At 39.3% G+C, this 23,743-nt stretch overlaps 1 protein-coding gene across 1 annotated transcript in view; it reads right to left on the bottom strand.

Annotated features, from left to right (window-relative positions):
- The window catches only part of LOC129718452 (integrator complex subunit 7), an 809,667-nt gene that overhangs the window by 2,552 nt on the left and 783,372 nt on the right, over positions 1 to 23,743 (bottom strand). The window lies entirely within an intron of this gene.

Below are 23,743 nucleotides of genomic sequence, written 5' to 3'. Positions count from 1 at the left end.
TTAGTTGCGAGTTGTTTCTGGTACCTAGGAGCGGATTAAGGCGAAACAGGCGGATTTCAAAATTGGTGTTTGGTGCATGAAGAGGATTATCAACAATGTATCGAGAACACTATATGTAAAACGAAAAAAAAATCCTCCGCATACAAATTGACTTGAAAAATTAGCTTCGTGATAACTATCGAATTAAAAAGTATCTATCTGTTAGGCAAATGATACTCAGGTCGGAATCGATTAAATTGAAACTTGATTATATATTAACGCGATTATATATGATTCAATTATATATAATGTGTGGTCCCCGTGGTTCTGTGGTTAGCGATGTCGGTCGGCTAGCTCTCCCACACGGTTGTGATGTCGGGTTCGATTCGCGATCAGGTCGAGGGTCTTATCGAGCTGGAAATTTACTCGACTCAGCACTGGGCCACGGTGTATCGTTGTACTTATCCTGGTATAAAATATGAATTTTAACGGCAAAAACCTTATTTTTTTAAATATCATTGAACATAATCAGATAGCTCAGTCAGATTGAGAAATAGCTACATAGTGTCTTCAGCAAAGTTTTTTGTTATGTTATTTTGGAAAACTTTGCCAAAGACGGCGATAAAAAATATTGATTTTTAGGGAAAATATTTTTTTATCTCACTCGTAGCACTGGGGCACGGTGTATCGTTGTACTTATCCTACAACATGCAAAATGTGCCGAAAACAATATCGATAACGTATTCTCTCAACTAATCTAGTTGATCGGGATTAGCCCCCCAGGCTAGCGTGCGTTATATATATAATTATATATATATATATATATATATATATATATATATATATATATATATATATATATATATATATATATATATATATATATATATATATATATATTATATATTTATATATATTTATATATATATATATATATATATATATATATATATATATATATATATATATATATATATATATATATATATATATATATATATATATATATATATATATTTATATATATATATATATATATATATATATATATATATATATATATATATATAAATATATATATATATATATATATATATATATATATATATATATATATATATATATATATTTATATATATATATATATATATATATATATATATATATATATATATATATATATATATAAATATATATATATATAGTAGCAAAAAAAAATTTTTAAATGTCAAGTGTGACTCATTTAGACCGAACATGTGAACATTCAGAAAATACGCTACACTCGATAGAAAGGGAAAAAAATAAAAAATAATTAAAAATTTCGAATTTTTTTTTTTGAAGAGTTCAAAAAGAAATTCAAATGCCTTAATATAATTACCTTAACGAAAAAAAAAATTTAAAAATAAAAATAAATAAAAAAAATTTAGAAAAAAAAAATAATTTGAAAATTTTCAAAAATTTGAGAATTTATTTCCATTTGACAGCAATTACACCAGTAATAACTTTAAGATATATGTATAATTTTTATAACAACTGTGTTTGCTGACTTTTCGGGATGAGTCAAAACTTTTAAAACAACATCATACCTTTATTTTTTATATGTTACAGCAGGTTTTATTTGATGATAATTAGGTTTCTTTCAATTTTTCGTGCCAAAAAATTCACTTTTGACAAGTAATTTTTGATTTTCTGCCGTTTCCCAACACATCCCACGGCAATTTTACAACTTATTGAATTGTCCATGTGCTCTGCACACACGGCAGTTAAAATTTCTTAAAATATATATATATATATAGTGCTCCAAAGGGCCGAATGGCATATACCACTCGACTCAGCTCGACGAGCTGAGCATTTTCTGTATGTGTGTGTGTGTGTGTGTATGTGCAAATTTTTATTCTCACTCACTTTTCTCAGAGATGGCTGGACCGATTTTCATGAAATTAAGTGCTAATGAAAGGTCTTGTTGCCCCATGAGACCCTATTGAATTTCATTGTAATCGGATTCTCAGTTTAGAGGTTATGTTTAAAAATGTGAAAATCAAGAAACATCAATATCTCAGAAACTACACAACCGATTTGAACAAAATTGATCTCAAAAGAACGGGCTACCCAAAAAAAACCCTTAACTTTTGAATTTCATTGAGATTGAACTTGTGGTTCAAAAGTTATGAAAAGAAACGTGTTCTGAAGACTGTTTAATCTCACTCATGTTTCTCAGAGATGGCTGAACCCATTTTCATAAAATCGGTGTCAAATGGAAGGTCTAATTGCCCCATAAGACCCTATTGATTTGTTTTGCAGTCGGACTATTACTTTGCCAGTTGTTTGAAAATGTGAAATCCAGCTATGCAAAGGAACATATTCCGAAGACTACTTGGACTCACTCACTTTTCACAGAGATGGCCGACCCGATTTCCACAAAATTAGTGTCAAATGAATGGTCTAGCTGCCTCAGAAGACCCATTTGAATTTTACTGTAATCGAACTGTAACTTCATTTGTAATTTGCCGACTTGTGAAAATCACGAAACTTCATTATCTCAGAAACTACACAACCGATTTGATTATTATTATCAGATGACCGGGCTAGTTAAGGGTTAACTGATGAATTATGATTGAACACGTGGTTTCAAAGTTTGGCTGCCCTACACGTTCCCATTTCATTTGATTATAATCGAACTTGAGCAACCGTTATGTATAAGATTGTTAATACAACAACGAAAGTCTATTATCTCAAAGATTACATGACTTATTTGAACATAACTAGTGTCATACGAACGAGTCATCTCTCAAACTTACAAATAACAAACTTCATAACAATTTGATATGTGGCTCAAAAGTTATGGAAAGAAGAGAAATTCAAAGACTATTTTAAACTATACCTGCTTTAATCGATATATGTAGCCTCAACATAAATAAAATGTGGTGTCGTACTATTTGAACGTTCCAAGTTCCTTGCGGTTTGTTTGAAGTCTGCAAATGCACGACGAATCGGCCATAGGATATGTTCAAAGTCAAAAGACAAATCGTTTGGTTTATCGGTTTTATTGGTTTTATCGAAATGACAACATCCTCGTCTTTTGGCTTCTGTACATCGCCTTAATTCTGAATATATTCATATTGGGTGGTATTCTGTCATTATCAGCAGACTTTCTGGCATCAATCTGACACCGGAAATACCCATATTGGGAGGTATTTTTGGTTGTTTTCCAGAAACTAAAAGTGGTCGTCTTCAAATTCAAAATAGTGTCCAGGGTCAATGTTTGGTTTCTATGCATCATCACGTTTACGGAAATATCCATATTGAGTATTATTCGGTCATTTCCGACTGTTGCCTATAAGTTGCCATTTAGCAATTCAAAATGGTGCCTGAGGTCAATTGTTAGCTCCTAGCATCATTCTGGTTCCAGAGATACTTTTATTGGATAGTATTTGTTTATTTCAGGCTGTTTTTCACGAACCGGTAGTCGCCATCTTGGATTTCAAAATGGTATTTAGGATAATGTTTTTAAGAAAAACTCATATTGGAAGATATTTGGTTACTTTGGACTGTTTTTCAGAAGCCGAAAGTCGTCGTTTTAGACTTTAAAATTGCCTGTGAAATCAATTTCTGTCATCTGGGCGTAATTCTGATTCCAAAAACATTCATATTGAATGGTATTTGGTCATTTCCGGCTGTTTGCCGGACACCGGAAGTCACCATCTTAAAATTCAAGATTGTGTCTGTGATCAATTTTGGATTTCATAATGGCATTTGGAGACAATTTCTGGTTTTTGAACGACATACTGGTTGAAGAAAAACTCATACTGGGTGGTATTTGGTCATTTTCTGCTGTTTTCCAGAAACCGGAAGTTGCCATCTTACAATCCAAAATGTTGTCTGAGGTCGATTATGGAACATATTTGTTACCACTAAAAGCATTCACCTGCCAATATGGTTCCATTTAGTTGATTAGTTCGCGAGATGTGCAAAAATTTGTTAAGAAACATGTACTTCCAGAAGAGGGAGGGGCGTCAAACCATTATGGACATATTTGTTACCTCTAAAAACATTCACATACCAAATTTGGTTGTATTTTCTTGATTGGTTCTTGAGCTGTGCGAAATTTGTGTTTCATTTTCATGGGATCCCTCCTTTATAGAAGAGGGAGTCGGGTTTCAAACCATTATGTACATATTTGTTACCACTAAAAATATTTACCTGCCAAATTTTGTTCCATATAGTTGATTAGTTCGTGAGATGTGCAGAAATTTGTGTTTCATTTTTATGGGATCCCTCCCTTATAGACGAGGGAGTCGGGTCAAACCATTATGTACATATTTGTTACCACTAAAAATATTTACCTGCCAAATTTTGTTCCATTTGGTTGATTAGTTCTCGAGATGTGCACAAATTTGTGTTTCATCCAACTATTATGGACATATTAGTTACCCCTTGAAACATCCACATGCCAAATTCGGTTTCATTTGCTTGGTTTGTTCTTGAGTTGTGCAGAAATTTATGTTTCATTTGTATGGAGAAGATGGAGGGGTCTCAAACAATCATAGGAACCTTTATCGGCACCAAAAACCCCTACATACAAATTTTTACGTCGATCGGTTCGGTAGTTTTCGGGCCTATATGGATCAGACAGACAGACAGACTTGACTGCATTTTTATATGTAAAGTTTACAATATTAATATTTTAGAACCTAAAGAGTGAATATTTATTGGATTGAAGCGTTCATGTAAATCTATTTTTACAAGTGAAGAATTGAATGAGAAAGGCTGGGTCTGACCGCTAGGTGGATTAATTTAGGTTTTTCTCAAAAAACTTTCCCGAAGACAGTATTGCTCTAAAATGTAACGTTTATGAGAAAATGACTTTTGACCACCTTTTTTCATTTCTGGACCACAGTGCGCCCCTCCCTTTTTTGGAAGGGTTCCATAAAAATGCAACACAAATTTCTGCACATCTCGAGAACTAATCAACTAAATGGAACCAAATTTGGCAGGTAAATGTTTTAAGTGGTAAAATGTGTGTCCATAATGTTTTGACAACCCAAACGGAGAGATGCCATGCAAATGAAACACAAATTTCTGCACATCTCGAGAACTAACCGAGTAAATGGAACCAAATTTAGCATGTGAATGTTTTTAGGGTTAACAAATATGTCCATAATGGTTCGACACCCCTTACTCTTTCGGAATTGAGGAGTTCCATGCAAATGAAACACAAATTACTGCACATCTCGAGAGTTAACCAACTGAATGGAACCATATTTGACAGGTGGATGTTTTTAGTGGTAACAAATTTGTTCCATAACCGACCTCAGGCAACATTTTGGATTGTAAGATGACAACTTCCAATTTCGGGAATCAGCCAAAAATGGCCGAATTTCACCCAATATAATAATATCCGGATCTAGAATGATACACAAGAGCTAAAATCGATCGAAATCGTCTCCAAATGCTATCATGAAATTCAAAATGGCGACTTTTGGTTTTTACCAAATACCACCCAATATGGTTATTTCTGGAATCGTAATGATGCACTGGGAGCACAATTCGACTTCAGACACCATTTTGAATTGTAAGATGGCAACTTCCGGTTTCTGGAAAACGGCCTGAAATGGACGATTCCCATTAAATGAGTATCTTTGGAACCAGAGAGATGCACAAACGCTAAAAATTGATCACAGTTACAATCTTGAATTTTAGGATGGTGACTTCTGGTGTCTGGCCGGAAATGACCAAATACCATTCAATATGAATGTTCTCGGTGCCAAAATTACGCCCAGATGACAGAAATCGATTTCACAAACAATTTAAAAGTCCGAAATGACGACTTTCGATTTCTGAAAAACAACCCGAAGTGGCAAACTACCACCCAATATGAGTATCTCCTCAGCCAGAATGTTGCAAGAAGCTAAAAATTGTTCTCAACAACCACTATAAATTGTGGAATGGCAATTTCAGGTTTCTGGAAAACAGCCAAAAATGGCCGATTTCCGTCTAACATAAGTATCTCCGGATCTAGAATGATACACAGCAGCTGTAATCGACTGCAGACCCCATTTTGGATTCATGGTTGGCGACTTCCGGTTTCTGTGAAACAGCCGAAAATGATTAAATAACACTCAATATAGGTTTTTCTTCAACCAGAATGACGCTCAGAGGCCAGAAATTATCTTAAATACCATTTCGAAATCCAAGATGGCGACTTCCGGTTTGTGAAAAACAGCCTAAAATAAACAATTACTATCCAATATGAGTATCTCTGGAATCAGAATGATGCAAGTAGCTAACCTAACAATTGACCTTAGGCACCATTTTAAGATGCTTAATGGCAACTTCTAGGTCTGAAATGACCGAATAATGCTCAATATGGATGGTTCCGTAATCGAGATAATGCATAGAAACTAAACATTTACCCTGCACATCATTTTGAATTTAAAGACGACCACTTTCAGTTTCTGGAAAACAACCAAAACAACAAAATACCTCCCAATATGGATATTTCCAGTATTAGATTGATGCCAGAAAATCTGCTGAAAATGACCGAATACCTCCCAATATGAATATATTCAGAATTAAAGCGATTTACTGAAGCCAAAATTCGAGGATGTTGTCATTTCGATAAAACCAATTATTTTAAACGATTTGCAGATTTTGAACACATCGCAAGCTGCCTCAAGGTTCTGTCTTGGGCCCAGTCCTGTACAATATATTCACTTCAGATCTTCCTGATTTGCCTCCAGGATGCACAAAGTCATTGTTCTGCGATGACACAAGCATTTCCGTAAAAGGAAAATGCCTTCGTGTCATATGCAGTCAATTGCAAAAAACTTTAGATATTTTTCTTCCTGCTTGCAGAAGTGAAAAATCTCTCTAAATGCTTCTAAAACTCAAATGATATTTTTTCCGCATAAGTCTAGGGCTTCTTTCCTCTAGCCAAACAATAATCACGTTGTCAAGATGAATGGGGTTATTTCAAGTTGGTCTGACAAGATTAAGTACCTGGGACTAATTTACGATAAAAAACTTATTTTCAAAGAGCACATTGTGAGTATACAAGCCAAGGGCATCAAATATACGAGATGTTTATACCCTCTCATTAACAGGAATTCTAAACTTCGTTTAAAGAACAAACTTTTGATTTACAAACAAATTTTTAGACCAGCAATGCTTTATGCTGTACCGATCTGGTCAAGTTTCTGTTCAACAAGGAAGAAAACGCTCCAAAGGATTCAAAATAAAATTCACAAAATGATTTTGAAGCATTCTCCTTGGTTTGGTACACTCGAGTTACATAGACTTACTGGTGTTGAACCATTAGAAGTTATGTCGAATAAAATTATTAACAATTTTCGACAAAAATCGTTGCAATCCTCAATTGCTACAGTAAGCTCTCTTTATAGCCAATAAGTTAGCAATTAAGTTAGTTATAAATTTACTTCCCCTTTTTTCACAAGTAGGTTTAAATCCCTACGAACGATAAGTCTTAATTGAGAAAGCAAACAAATCCTAACAATTAAAATTACAAATTTTTAACACTGTTGAGAAGTCACCATTTGTGATTGGACACACATACTCATTACTTACTAATATTTATCATAAATACTTAAACTACTAACAAATCCACCTTTTGAAAAATAAAAAACACATCGCATGGAATTAAAAAATTTGAAACGTTCAAATAGTACGATACCACATTTAAATTATGTTGAGGCCACATATATCGATCGAAGCAGGTCAGTTTTCAATAATCTTTGAATTTCTCTTCTTTCCATAACTTTTGAGCCACATATATAATATTTTTGAAGTTTGTTATTTGTAAGTTCGAGAGATGACTCGTTCGTATGACACTAGTTATGTTCAAATAAGTCATATAATCTTTGAGATAACAGACTTTCGTTGTTTTATAAATGATATAATACATAACGGTCGCTTAAATTCGATTATAATCAAATGAAATGGGAACGTATACGGCACCCAAAATTTTGAACCACGTGTTTAATCATAATTCATCAGTTAACCCTTAACTAGCCCGCTCACCTGATAATAATATTAATCAAATCGGGTGTGTAGTTTCTCAGATAATGAAATTTCGTGTTTTTCACATTTCGGTATATTACAGACGAAGTTACAGTTCGATTACAGTAGAATTAAATAGGGTGTTATGAGGCACAGACTTATTATTTGACACTAATTTTGTGGAAACCGGGTCAGCCATCTCTGAGAAAAGTGAGTGAGTCCAAGTAGTCTTCGAAATATGTTTCTTTTCATAGCTGGATTTCACATTTTTGAACAAAACAGGCAAAGTAATATTCAATTGCAAAACAAATCAATAGGGTCTTATGAGGCAACTAGACCTTCCATTTGACACTAATTTTATGAAAATCGGTCCAGCCATCTTTGAGAAAATTGAATGAGATTGGGAGACCGTTACATACATACACACAAACACACACATACAGAAAATGCTCAGCTCGTCGAACTTAAACGATTGATACACGAGACTCGACTCTCTGGAGCACTTTGATACCTATGGTTTTTTCAGTGATTGCTATACCTTTCTAGGAGAAAGGCAAAACGTGTTCTGAAGACTGTTCAATCTCACTCTATTTTGCACGCCTGAACATACGTAAGCACACCTGGACGCACCCGAATGGAGAGCTTTGCTCTCAAATTGACCACGTTCTGATTGATGGACGGCACTTTTCAGGCGTTACAGACGTGAGGTCGTTCAGAGGACCGAACGTTGACTCGGATCACTATCTCCTAGTAGCCAAAATTCGCGCCCGGCCGTCCAACGTGCTGAAATCCAAGGTAACGAGGAGGATGCAGTTGAACATCCAGCGGCTATCAACTGAAGGAGGGGCTGCAGAGTACTCGCGGAAAGCTAATGAACGGATTGAGGAAAGAATTGAAGGGAACCTGAATGAACAGTGGAGGCACATCCACAGTTCGATCAGCACTACAGCGCGAGAAGTGTTGGGTACAACTGCGGCAGCTGCGCCCAATGAGTGGTTTGACGCTGAGAACCAGCGAGTGACGGAAGAGAAGAACCGTGCCAGGGGTCACATGTTGGCCACGGCTGTGACTCGTCAGAGCATGGGTAGATATCGAGATGCAAGAGCCGTTGAAAAGAGACTCTATCGCCGGAAAAAACGACAGCATTGGGAGCGTATTCTTGCGGAGGCGGAAGGTTGCTTCTCCAGGCACGATGCGAGGAGCTTCTACAAGAAGGTCAACGGAATCAGGAATCGAAACGTGTCAGCCCCTGTCATGTGCAACGATAGGGAGGGGAACCTGGTAACCGTTAAAACAGAGGTGGCCAGGCGTTGGAAGAAACACTTCAGTGTGCTGTTGTACGGTGAGTGAAACAGCAGAGTCGAAAGGAGCAGGATGACTATTGAGAATGTTGGTTAAGCTGTGGCCCACCATCCATGGACGAGGTGAAGAAAGCAGTGAAAGAGCTGAGAAAGTGCAAGGCAGCCGGGAAGGACGGCATTCCCGCCGAACACTTCAAAGTCGGGAGCGAACAGCTGTATCGTGCCATTCATCGGATCATGCTGAGATTGTGGTCTGATGAAGAATTGCCCTTGGACTGGTTGGAGGGTCTCATATGCCCGATCTACAAAAAAGCCATCGCCTGGACTGTAGCAATTATCGGGGCATAACTCTTCTCAATACCGTGTTTTTTTTTTTTTTTTTTTTTTTTTTAAAGGTGGCGGGGAAATCTGCAAACAGACACCTGAGAAGAGAACTCAGGGTGTGGGGATGAGACTAGGGGAGAGATGCTGGGGTAGTTACACTCCCCCAGACACCTACTTATCCCTGTCCCGACCCACTAAAACCCCTCCAGTCTCCAGCCCTGGTCTTCCCGGAACGACGGTTAAGTATTACGTCGGGAAGTGGCTTTTGTGCGTGATGCACCCTCTTTACTCTTATAACCTCCTAGCTAACTACCTGGAGACTGGTAATTAGCTACCACTGGCGTGTTGGTGGTTGACCCGCCACACACGTTGCAGCTCCAGAACAATCTGAGAGGCGGCCACACAGACCGCGTTCCAGATGTCCGGGTCGTCGCACATCCTCCGGACTAGATTGTCCGGAGTAGTGCCAGGCCCGCTCACAACCATCATGTTGCTCCTCGCTCTTACGAAACGGGGGCATACGAAGAAGACGTGCTCAGCAGTCTCCTCCTCCTCCACGCACTCGGGACACATGGGGGACACCGCGTGTCCGAACCTGTGCAGATATTGCCTGAAACAACCATGGCCTGACAGGATTTGTGTCAGGTGGAAGTTCACTTCGCCATGTCGTCTCCCGACCCAGCCGGATATCTCCGGTATGAGTCGGTGCGTCCATCTGCCCTTTGTGGAATTAGACCATTCCCTCTGCCAACGGAGCATCGAGAATGACCTTCTGGTACCTCGTATGCCCCTTGTGTCACGTTGGTCGAAACACTCTCTGTCCTCCTTGATGGCGATGCTGATAGGCATCATGCCGGACAAGACACATATTGCATCGTATGACACCGTACGATACGCACTCGCAACTCTCAGGCACATGAGCCTGTAGGTACTTTCCAGTTTGCCACGGTAACTGTTAGTACCTAGCGCTCTGGACCACACTGGCCCACCATACCTAAGTATGGACGAAACCACGCTGGCAAGAAGTCTTCGCTTGCTGCCATAAACCGCTGAGCTATTGGACATCATACGAGATAGTGCTGCAATAGCCGATGAGGCCCTCTTACAGGCATAGTCGACGTGACTCCCGAACGTGAGCTTGTCGTCCACCATAACCCCCAAGAGCTTCAGGGATCGCTTCGAGGTGATGGTGCAGTCTCCGACTCTGACCACCGCCTGTTGCTCCGATTTACGGTTGTTCACAACCATGACCTCCGTCTTATGATGCGCGAGCTTCAGTTTCCTGGAGCGCATCCAGTCCTCGACCTTGCGTATACAGTGCGCGGCCGTCAACTCGACCTCCTCGATAGACTCGCCGTAAACCTCCAGCGTTATGTCGTCTGCAAAGCCGACGATCACAACCCCTACAGGGAACTTGAGTTTTAACACTCCGTCATACATGACATTCCACAACACCGGGCCCAGGATAGAACCTTGCGGAACTCCTGCGGTAATTGGGACGCACTTCTGACCCTCCTCTGTGTCGTAAACAAGTACTCGATTCTGGAAATAATTTTCCAGAATCTTGTACAGCGACACCGGTACATGGATGCTCCTGAGCGCGAGCGCTATGGAGTCCCAACTGGCACTATTGAACGCATTCTTCACGTCGAGCGTGACGATTGCGCAGTAGCGTATTCCCCTTCTCTTGCGCTGGATTGCTACCTCCACCGTCTTGATGACGGAAGAGATTGCGTCCAGCATGGACCTGCCCTTCCGGAAGCCGAACTGGTTACTTGCCAGACCGTGTACACCCTCCGTGTACCTCACCAGTCTGTTGAGGATGATCCTCTCAAGCACCTTGCCCGCGGTGTCCAGCAGGCAGATAGGCCTATATGCCGATGGGTCCCCTGGCGGTTTCCCAGCCTTCGGCAATAAGACCAGTCTCTGCCGCTTCCACCTGTCCGGAAAGAGACAGTCATCCAGGCACCTCTGCATGACTGCCCTGAACAGCCCGGGGGCCGTTTTTATCGCCAGCCTGATCGCCAGGTTAGGGATACCATCCGGTCCCGGTGCCTTGCTCACCTTTAGGGATTTGGCGATCACGATGAGTTCCTCATTCGTAACCCTTGCCTCCTCCCCTGCCTCGACACGGCTGTCGTCGCTCACGGATTGGATGCTCGGCAGGTTGGCCGACCATCTCTGGTCTATGTCTGAGATACTGGAACGTTGGACGTGAGACTCGACCGCCGGAGGCCAAGGACTTGGCTCGTGGCGTGGAAAGAGTCCCTCGATGATACGCTCCAGCATCGCTGGTGATCGCTCTGCAGGCGCCAGCGCGCCTTTAGTCTTGGCCATTACGATCCTGTAGGCGTCACCCCACGGATTTGTATTGGCACTCGCACATAGCCTATCGAAGCAGGCCCTCTTGCTGGTCTTTATCGCACTCTTTAGCATCAATACCGTGTAGAAAATTCTCTTTCGCATCCTGTTCCACAGACTGGGCCGTTGCAGGAGACCTTTGTTGGCGAGTTTTCGAGGGGGACGCTCCACGACGGACCAAATGTTCACCTTGCGACAAATCCTCGATAAATTTCGAGAATACAACTTGCAGACGCACCATCTGTTCATAGACTTCAGGGCAGAGTACGATTCAGTCAAGAGAAATGAGTTATGGCAGAATATGATTAAACATGGCTTCCCAACAAAGCTGATTAGGCTGATACGTGCCATCCTTGAAGGTTCTACATCAAGCGTCAGGATAGCCGGTGAGATATTGGACTCGTTCGTGACGTTAGATGGTTTGAAGCAGGGTGACGGGCTGTCGAAATTATTGTTCAACATCGCATTGGAAGGTGCTATGTGGAGGGCTGGTGTGCAGAGAAGCGGCACCATCATTACGAAGTCGCACATGCTTCTCGAATTTGCGGACGATATCGACATCATTGGTATCAACCGTAGAGCTGTGGAAGAGGCCTTCGGACCTCTCAGGAGGGAAGCTGCGAGATCAGGGCTTGTCATAAACACTGCCAAAACGAAATACATGGTGGCTGGCAGAGTGCGTGGTAGTCCGTCGGAGGTTGGTGCTGCGGTGGTGCTAGATAGGAAAACATTTGAAGTAGTCGACAAATTTATTTACCTGGGAACATTAGTGACATGTGACAACGAGGTTAGCCGTGAGATAAAGAGGCAGATAGCAGCCGCAAACAGGGTCTTTTACGAACAACGTAACCAGCTAAGGTCCCGCAGTCTGCAAATCCGTACTAAACTTGCACTCTATAAAATACAGATTCTTTCGGTGGCTCTCTACGGCCATGAATCATGGACGCTGAAAGAGGCTGATCGGCGAGCTCTTGGTGTTTTTGAGCGTAGGATTTTGCGGTAAATCCTTGGCGGCAAACTAGAAAATAGTGTTTGGCGCAGACGCATGAACCATGAAGTGTACCAGGCATACAAATCGGCGGATATAGTCAAGCGGATAAAACACGGCAGGCTTCAGTGGGTTGGGCATAAAGCGAGAATGCCGGATGCAGGAATCCCGATAGAGGTCGTCGACTTCGGGGTAGACCCCGCACTTGTTGGATGTGTGGTGTCGACGAGGAAGCACGCGAAATAGGTGTTAGGGGCGATTGGAGAATAGCAGCCCAAGACCGAGGGACATGGCGACGTATTCTGGATTCGGCACTGGATCGATAATCGGTCTGTCGCCTTAAAAGTAAGGTAAAGTAAGTAATTGCAAATTAAAGGTCTAGTTGCCCCATAAGACCCTATTGAATTTCATTGCAATCGGATTTTTAGTTTTGAGGTTATGTATCAAAATGTAAAAATTACAAAATTATCTCAGAAACTACACAATCGATTCAAACAAAATTGGTATCAAAAGAACGGGCTGTTTTTTAAACCATTTGTTAAATAGTTTTATCAAGATCGGACATGTGGTTCAAAAGTTATGTGATGAAACGTGTTTCAAAGACTTTTTAAACTCACTCACTTTTCTCAGAGACGCCTGGACCGATTTTCATAGAATTAGTGTCATATTGAAGGTCTTGTTGCCCCATACGACCCTACTGAATTTTATTGTTATTAGACTTTAACCTTGTCCGTTATGTATATTAATGGGAAATCTGGCTATGACATGTTTCTAAAACTGCTTGAACTTACCCACTTTTCTCAAAGATGGATAGACCGATTTTCACAAAATAAGTTGCAATAGAAAGGTCAAGCTGTCTGATAAGGTCCTATTGAATTTTATTATAATCGGACTGTAACTTTGTCTGTTATGTATCAAAATGTAAAAGTTATGACATTCCATTAGCTCAGAAACCACCCGATCAGAATGACAAAACAAAAATGTAACAGATGCTGTTAGTTTGTTATGTAAAAAACCTTTCAGGTTGTGTTATAATTTTGATCCCGTTAAGTGTTAAAATAACAGAGATCATACGTAGTTTGATTTTGTAATGAAGTAATTTACAAACTCCAAAATTCACTCTCACATACAATATTTCATCTACCTGACTTGATTTGATACATGGAGCAATTGATACGTATGAAAATTTCCAGTGTTGGCTCAATCTGTTTGAAAATTTAGAAAAAAAACCTGAATTAATCCACCTAGTGGTGCAGAAACCTTTGTTATACTAATTATTATTTTATACATATTAAGCCAGCCAATTACAAATCGTATACCAACGTAAGTCCAATTTCAATAATGTATGAAATGAATTTAAAAGATAGTTTTCAGAGAGTTAACCAAAGAAGATAAAATCGAATTAAAGCTTGTCATGGTTTGCGCAAATAATATGAATGTTATCACTGGAGTACATGAGTCTCATTTTTTCGATCACAAACCAATTTTTAAATGCTGGCTAGAAGCAATTAATTTTTTTTTTTAATTATCGAACATGGGGAAACAGTAATAGATAACAATGATGCTGATTTTACACTAGAACAGCAAACATATATGTTAGTTTAATGCGGTTCTAATTATTCGCTTTATTTTCAGAAATCGTAGGACCTAGATTTATGAATCAGCATCAAGTTTTTATTACGAATTGAAGCAAACTTCTACAAACCTGCTCTCGAAATAAAGTTCAGAATTATACAGTAAAAAATATAGCTTTTGATGAAAGTTATCAATTTATTTCTATCTCAAATGAGTTATCTGAAAATGAAGGTTCTCCACGATCTTTGGGAATTTTGGATTTCCAGAGAGTAAGCGAGAACATTATTCTTTTCGAAGGCCTAGGCTGTATGGAAAAATCCGAAATAAAGTCTTTTTAAATCTTGCTGCGATAACGAGAAGTGGAATAACATGGATATTCTGTTTGCACCTAGTCTTAAATTAATGAATGATACAATATGCAATATTTATATCTTACATGAAAATATTGTATCATTCATAGAGATAAGTGACTTTTCATCTGCGCACACTAGTAAACGTGTATAGCCATGTAGAGTTGCTTCAACACTTTTTCCTTATTTTGCCGATTACGTTCACCATTTACTTCAGATGCCTGGTCACAAATTTTAAACATAAAATAAGTGTTCCCCTGAAAATTTTTTCAGCTGTTCGAAACGTAGCATTGCAAACAAAACAGCGATTCATTTGTGTTTTTCTTAACGGGTGGCATTAACACATTCGTACGTAAATAGGTCTATACATCTTTGGTAAAGCTTTTGTAAATATTTGCATCGCTAATTGTTTTACATTTGCACACTGTGGGATCAGATTTTACTAAAATGCTTGGCTCCCGAAAGCTGTAAATGTTTCTTACTCTTCGCAAATCTAGGTTCAACGTACAATTCAGTATATATTTCATTAGAAGTGAGGACGGAAGCGAGAAAAGGAGCTAAGTAAAGGGTGTCCACAATGAAATTGCTCTAACTTTTTAACCGTTGGGAAGAATTTAATAAATATTTGGGTGGATTTAGTTCATAGTGCATTATTTACATCCTGCAAGTTTTAAAGTCCTGTGATCAAAACTCGCGGAAATGGAGTCGAAAGAACAGCTCGTGCGTGATACAATCTTGCGCATTCATCACGACAACAAGGATCTCTCGCATCGTTCCATCGCTAAAACGTTGGGAATCGCGAATTCCACGGTGTCGCGAGTGATTAAGCGGTTCGAGAAACGATTGACCACCGATCGGAAGCCCAGAAGTGAAGGAAAAAGTATTCCGTGCAACACCAAAAATCACAACCGCGTAGTTGGGGCCTTCAACCGAAACCCGAACGCTTCCGTTCGGTATGTGGCTAAGAAGCTGCACCTAAGCCGAAGTTTTGTCCAGAAGGCCAAAACTAAGGCTGGGCTTCGAACGTTCAAGGTACAAAAGGCCCCTAATCGCGACGAGAAGCAGAACAAGTCCGCCAAAACCCGTTCCAGGAAGATGTACCTCAATAAGGTCAATTTCGTGCCGAAAAGTTATGGGCGATTATGAAGCAGCAGCTTCTTAAACAACCTAAGGTAGTGAAGACAGTCGAGGAACTGTATGGGTTACATGCAAAAAACGGTCATAGGTTGTGCACAATCTTATGGCCGGGGTTAAGGCCAACGTGCGGGCATTTGCGTATGAACTTCAATCCCTGAAAATTTGATGGCAATCGGCTGAAAATTTGAATTTTCTCAATTTTGTGTGTGGCAATTTCATCGTGGACACCCTTTAAGCATTACAGTTTCTTCTTAAATCTGGTTCAAATTTTTAAGAAAAAGCTAAAGTGTAATTTATTTATTTACACTAGTTAAAACACACTACGAAGAGTGTAAAGATTATGAAAAGTTGTCGATGATTGAGTTGTTGATTTCCTTTGAGGAATAAATAGCGATACGAACAAAAAATAGGGAAGAAGAAAGAGCATTGAGAGAGAAAAATTATCCAGAAAATAAAATATCCAATGTCTAAAATATACTTTGGTCATAACTCTACAGTTCAAGCAACCAATAAAAGATCGCACTCAGTATGATTTTCAAAGAGCTCTGGGGCTTTCATTTGAGCATGCGAACATCGGAATAAGCGTTCTGAAAAAGAGTGTTTTTTGTTATTTTTCTTTTTTGGGTCGATTTTGATATACCACACATATAAACAACATATTTACACATACTTACGTACAGGCACACATACACAAACATACATAAATTGTTCAATTCGTCGATCTGAGTAAATTGGTATACAACACATGGCTCTCCGTGCCATTCATTTTGCCTTAAAAGTTAAATTTCTTATATAAAAAATACTCTTTGATCAATATTTTGAAATCTAAGCCACTAATCAAAAATCCACTCGGTAGCATTTTGGGGGAGCACAGTAGCTTTCATTTGCGTATAAGATCATTAAAATCGGATATTGCGTTCTGTAAGAAAGGTGCGTTAGTATTTTGCGGCACATACATACAGACAACACATACACACACACACACACACACACACACACACACACACACACACACACATACACACGAACAGACATTGCTCAGTTCGTCGAGCTGAGTCGAATGGTGTATACGGTTTGGCCCTCCGGGCCTTGGATATGTTTTGCGTTTTTCGACCGATTTTATAACCTTTGTTTAATATAACAAAGGTAAAAACACAGACATATTTGCGTATCACAAAAACGGGTAGGGGTCTAGAAGGGTGGCATCTTTATTAAAATTTAGAGCAACTATTCGCCTTGAATAAAATTCCAAGTTTTCCCAAATCGGCCTGGAGTGCTGAGAACGAGCATTTTTAAAAGACGAGTTCCATCCCAGTTCTTTACGGGGTATTCTAAAAACTATTCGTATCAATAGATAGATCGCATCGTAGATAGATAGTAAAACATTCGTAGTGGATAATTTTTCCATTTATATCCATTTTTTAACATTCAGACAACACGTTGACTGACCCATAATTGTAGAGGGACTGTACATGTCGAGTATGTGGTATGAAAAAATAAGACTTGGAACATCTGTAATGCCGATTTTCAGCAATTTTTATCAAAAGTTTTAAGTTCTTCGAAAGAGATCTACTGGAACCCTCTGGAATCTGGAGAACAAATCCCAGCACGGTTGTGCGCTTCAAACGAAGTATAATATCGGACTGGGCTACCACTTCCAATATTGATACGTTATCCTAGCTAAGCAAAATTGAAAAGGGGGAATGGGTCACAAAATATAAAAAAATTGGTCGCAACACGGAAATACCCAACACGGAAAACAAAATCGCGTTTATATACCCGCACGAGACGTGGAGATCGACGGTGTCACAATCGATTCGAGTCTGTCGGTCAAGCCTATTTTGGAAAGCGGCTTCGGTTGCTTCAAAAATGCAGTTGCGATCTGTGACTCTTGTCGGTAGTACAAAAGTGTACACTCCGTCAGACTCGTTTCGAGTTACGTTCGCCGGGTCTGCGTTGCCTAGCCAGGTCTCGATCTCCAACGGGTTCGTCTCGTTGTGCGGCTCTATATATTCCGCGTAATGAGTTGCCTGAATTGTTAGTAGGTTAGACCATACCGCCGCCTACTGCTGCAATGGGGCACGTTGTGCAATTGTGGGGAGAATCATACTGAGGACTCCTGTAAAGGAAATACTGAAAAATGTATTTAGTGTGGGGAGAATCAGCATCAGTTCTCAACATGAGCGGTGTATATGCAGCGCAGGGATAAAATAAAAAGGTCTCTTAAAGAGCGTTTAAAGCGTTTTTACGCTAATATGCTAAAAAGACCACCACCACTTCTCCCATAACATCAAACCCCCTCGATTTGTAGTCCTCTGATGAAACCGATTCAGACGACTCACTAGCGGGAACATCTTATGCCAATCCTGGAAAGTTTAAAAAGAGGAAAAATATTTCTTCTCCTAAACTTCCGCGAAAAAAGTGAAATGAAAGTTACAAATAAACCAAACAGTGCCGCGGAAAAAACGATGCAAACTCCTTCTGGGATTGCAAATTTTAAGTCCCAGAAAGAGTTCCTAGCACTGCCTGGAACATATGAAACTCCAGTTGTTCCTTTTGACACTACAGTTGATAAATCAAATGCTGCATTGGTGAAGTTCTCAGACATTGTGGACTAGATTTTTGAAAACTTCAATATACCTGATCCAATAGAAAACTTTTACAGCGTTCCTCCCTACAGATAATCATTTTTGAAGCAGTTGACTGCTCAATGGCTCCTCTAAGCACCGATAGTATTCTTCGATGACTAATTCATTCATATGAAATGTTCTATCTCTGTTTTATAGTGTAATTGTAGAAGTATTTTACCAAAAATTGATTTTTAAAAATTTTGATCAATAAAATCAATGAAATCAATCAAATAATTTGGTTAACTTTGAATACTGATCTTAACTTCTATGATTTTAATATTATTCGCCTTTAAAGAGACACCCCATATGGAAAAATACTTCTAGGAATTAAGAAGTGCTATTCTTTCTATCGTTTTATTTCCCCTCGATTCCAGGTATTAAAGTCATTGCATGTCAAATGACAATACAAGGTATTCCCCCCAGAGCGCAGGTTGGACAACGGCTGCTCTTTGATTTAATAGAACTTTTGCCTTCGTTACGTTTGATTTTTGGGAGACTTTAACCCTCTTGGCGTGGCTTGGGGTTCCTCTTACAATAATAACTGTTTCTCTTCGATTTATAACCTTTGTGATGACTTCGACATGACAATTTTGAACAACGGTGAAATGACAGCGGCAACAGAGGTGGCAGCGGGAACAGATGGATTGAAAGGCTTCATGGTAAAGTTAGCTTACACCTAACTAGGCAAGCCAATTGTACAGCCTTCTTTTAATGTCTGCTAAGGGTTTTCTTAGCTGTTGCTGTTGCTGTTTGTTCATGATACCTATCGTGCTGGCAGTCCGGTAGTTACATTAAGAACGTAATGGCACAGAGCATCACAAAAGGAAACGAAAAACGTACTCCGTGTTTTGATGCTTTAGAGGATGTTTTCGGTGTTTGTGAATGTAGAAAAAAGAAGAAGCTGTTTTTATATAGACGGTCGTGTCCGCACTGCACAATCAGTGCGTTTCGGTAACAGCCCGAATCCACCGGAGACATTTTCCCTCTCTTTTTTTATTTGCCTATGATGGATGTTGGGTGACGGCTGTTAAAAAAGCTATTGGAAAGCGTAAGGACTATTTGACACCTTGCCGACAGCTTTCGTGCAAAGATGAGCCTACTCGCCAATAGTGCGGCTGTGCAAGGATGTGTGTATCGCATACCAAATGTTATATGCAACTATACATTTTATTGTCGACATGGGAATAAGGTGAACAGCAAAGAAAAAAACAATCGTATGTGGGGAACTAGACCGCAACGTTATAGTCAAAATATATTTTATTTGTTGGCTGTCTTTATTTTGCCAATGCCAACTTTGTCATTGAGGGGCGCTCTCGGATGTCATCAGAAAAATGACTGTTCGGTAAATTTTTTCCCCTGCACATGACACAGGTCCTGTCAGGTCGTGGCTGCTTTGGAAGTACCTTGGGCACGCGGAGTCACCCATGTGTCCACATTGTGTGTGTGCGGATGATGTGCCACTACGAGTGTACCTGAAAAGCAGTCAGTGCGGTTGCCTCCTAGATCGATCTCGCGTTGCAAGGCACCAATCAACGACTCAACCATTGAAATCTCAATGAAAGCCAATTGCTCGTTTCCATGGGGCTAGCTTAGAGGTTATGAAATGAAGGGGTGCACTAAGCACTCCTTGATGCAATGCCTAACGGTAATCCAAGAGAAAAAAGGCTGATGATTAGATAAAATAAAAAAAGATTGCCCTTGCTTTGGCGGATCAGCATGTCCCGACGAAACGGCGCTTGGCGACAACCGAGGGCAAGTATGCTGGGTTTGTGTACGCTCAGGGTAGCGACTCAATTTCTAAAAATCTCCCCGATATTTCCGCCTTACCGTGGTGAAATGTACAGCTCTTTTTACGGCGAAGTAGAGCTATACATTTCAACACATTTCGTCTTGCCGAATCGCATCGCGCCGTCATTTGCGTTCTGCATAACCGTAGCCAAACACTAAGCGACGCAAACACGTAATAATAGGCAGAGTATGCATGTATATGAAGATAATTAACTTTGGATTTTATCGCAAAACGAGAAAATATTAACTCTTCAAATATTCATTTGTGTTCTTCAAATTTCAGTTGTTCAATTTAATATCTGATGAAATGCCTGTTTAATATCTGATGAAGGCTCTTATATAGGCCAAATAATGCATTCCCAATTTACTAGGTCCATAACTCTGTCGAGCGTGCTTGGGAAAGCAATCGTATAACGACCAAACAGAGGTCGAATTTTGTGTTTTGACAAGGCTTAAGAATTTTCAATAGTAGAATAATAAAATTGCAATTTCCTGCATTTGGTAGAAATCTAAGAAGATTTTCTAATCGATTGCTGCAAAAACGAAGGAAATCCATCGAAAACTAACCGATTTATTAGCATTTGAAATTGAACATATTTCTCACTTTTTCCGGTTTTAGATTTCCTAAGAGAAGTATTCTACTTCAAAAAAACAAAAAAAAAACGATTTAATTTGAGAAAATTAAAATAAAATGAAAAATATAGCAAAAATCCAAATTAATCAACCTAGCGATCAAACCCAGCCTGTCCATTCAAACTCCTTATTGGTTGAAATAGATATACACGAACACGCCATAAAATACACCTTGATAATATTTGCTCGATTAATTTATCACTCTAAATAGCAAATTTTTGGCTCATTGTGTGCCGAACGAGCATCAGTATCGGACGTGTTTGGTAATTGCTCCGATATAATATAATACAACAGACGTGTGAGCAAGTGCTGGCATTGTTTACCTGGTCGAGTTAAATTAATCCGCGTTAAAGATCACAGGCCTTAGTGCAATTGTTTCGCATCGTAGCTGCCTACTGGAGTGTAGGCCGATTCGTCTGTTGAGTGATTTGTGCTCCGGCAGTGGACTAAAATTTTAACACAAAGGAAAAGGAGAGAAAGGAAAAAGAAGAAGGTACGTGATATTTGTCATTAGAGGTAATGCGCTAGCTTAGCGTAATGGATGTAGATCCCTTAGCCAGTGATTTCTCATCTTCGAACTCTCCAGATCATGTCCTTCCCATTCAATCCCTCCCGATTGCTGATGCAACCACCCCTTGCCCCAGGCTTTACCCGGACGGATCTCAGCAGGGCAGCTTTACTGTGTATTTCCGGCCAAAGGCAGGACCGAAATTCAAACCATAAAATATATTACAGATTTCGAAAGACCTGACGAAATGTTTCAAGACAGTGACCAAAATTTCAACAAGCTCCGTGTCGTGGTTAGTGACCTGGAACAGACCAACGCTATAGCTTGTTTGTTTTTATTAGAGACCTTTTAACCAAAATGGTCATTCGGGTCTTAGTATTTTACAAAGTTTTGTGTGGATTTCATTGCACTATTTGCTTTTTTTACACTGGGCTGATGGGCTGCCCTGGCTGCTTTTATGGCCTGGATCCTCCACTACTTTCGTATTATCTTGGCTATGGCTCTAAATCAGTTTAAGGATGAGGGTTAGCAGCTGTATATCATCGATTTAGGGCAATTTCAATAGATAACAAGTCATGGGCGAGCATTGAACAAGTCAATGTTCGGCTGATGCATTCCTGTTACTCGTTTTTTGTTCTCCATCTATATCCCACCTGACAGGACACGTGACACGTGTTTAGCTTAAAAACTTTGTACTGCTCATGAGGTTGCTCGACGCTAAAATAATATTCGGCGGTGTAAAACCGCATTACCATAATGGTTCCAACAGAATTGAAGCAATTCAACGGATATATGAGCGTTTTGCTCTCTGTCATCTACCGAGGAGCGACCCGCACCGAAAAACTATGAAAATCGCGCGCAGCTCATCGGCTTCGATTCTTTGAAAATAAGACGTGATCTTTTACGTGCTATGTTTAATTCCGACACCCTCACGGCGAGAACCGACTGCGCTGTACTACTTAAAAATAAGCCATTCAAAACAACATCTTCCTGCGAATTTTTCTTGCCTTTCTCCTATTTGCCTTTCTTCTAGAAAGGAATAGCAATCACTGGAAAAAACTAAAGGTATGAATATGTTCCAGAGGGCCGAATGTCGAATATCCCTCGTCTTAATTCGACGAGCTGAGCATTTTCTGTATGTATGTATGTATGTGTGTGTGCGTGTGTGTGTACGTGCAACTTTTTTTTCTCACTCACTTTTCTCAGAGATGACTGGACCGATTTCCGTGAAATCAATTGCAAATTTATTGTAATCGGATTTTCGGTTTAGAGGTTATGTATCAAATTGTAAAAATCAATCATTATCTCAGAAACTACACAACCGATTTCGACAAAATTGAACGTGCTATTTTCAGAACTCTTAACTTATAAATTTCATAAAGATTGAACATATGGTTCAAAAGTTACGTAAAGAAATGTTTTCCAGGCTGGCTAAGCTCACTCACTTTTCTCAGAGACGGTAAGACCGATTTTCACAAAATTAGTCTAGAATAAAAGGCCTAAATGTCCCATAGGTTGCTATTGAATTTCATTAACTTTGTTCGTTATTTATAAAAATATCAAATCACGTTATAAAAGCAAAGCATATACCAAAGACTGTTCAAACTCACATACGGCTAGACCGGTTTTTACGAAATTAGTTGAAAATGAAAAGGCCTCATAACACCCTATTGAACTTTATTGTATTCGGATTTTTAGTTTAGGCACCGTGTATCAAAATGTGAAAATCACGAAATTTCATTATCTCAGAAACTAAACAACCAATTTCTACAAAACAGGTGGCAAATGAACGGCTTGTCTTGAAAATCCTTAACTAATGATTAAACATGTGGTTCAAAATTATGTATAAAGAATATGTATGAAAAAGGAAATCTCGTTTTGAAAAAAAAAAAAAAACGTATTGAACTGCTTGAATTTTTTAAAATGGTTGGACCGATTTACACTAAATTAGTCTTAAATAAAAGATCTAGTGGCGCAATAAAATCCTATTGATTCACTTACACTGTTATCGGACTTTATATATTATATATATATTTGTATATTTTTTAAATGGAAGTGTTGTGTAATTCTATTTGAACAAATAATAAGTTCGAGTGAGAAAGGCTGGGTCTCACCACTATGTGGATTATTTTGGGTTTTCGTCGTACAGATTA

The sequence above is a fragment of the Wyeomyia smithii genome, chromosome 1 (assembly GCF_029784165.1).
Source record: "Wyeomyia smithii strain HCP4-BCI-WySm-NY-G18 chromosome 1, ASM2978416v1, whole genome shotgun sequence".
NCBI classification, from domain to species: Eukaryota; Metazoa; Arthropoda; class Insecta; order Diptera; family Culicidae; genus Wyeomyia; species Wyeomyia smithii.
This window is presented reverse-complemented; position numbering and strand designations above follow the sequence as displayed.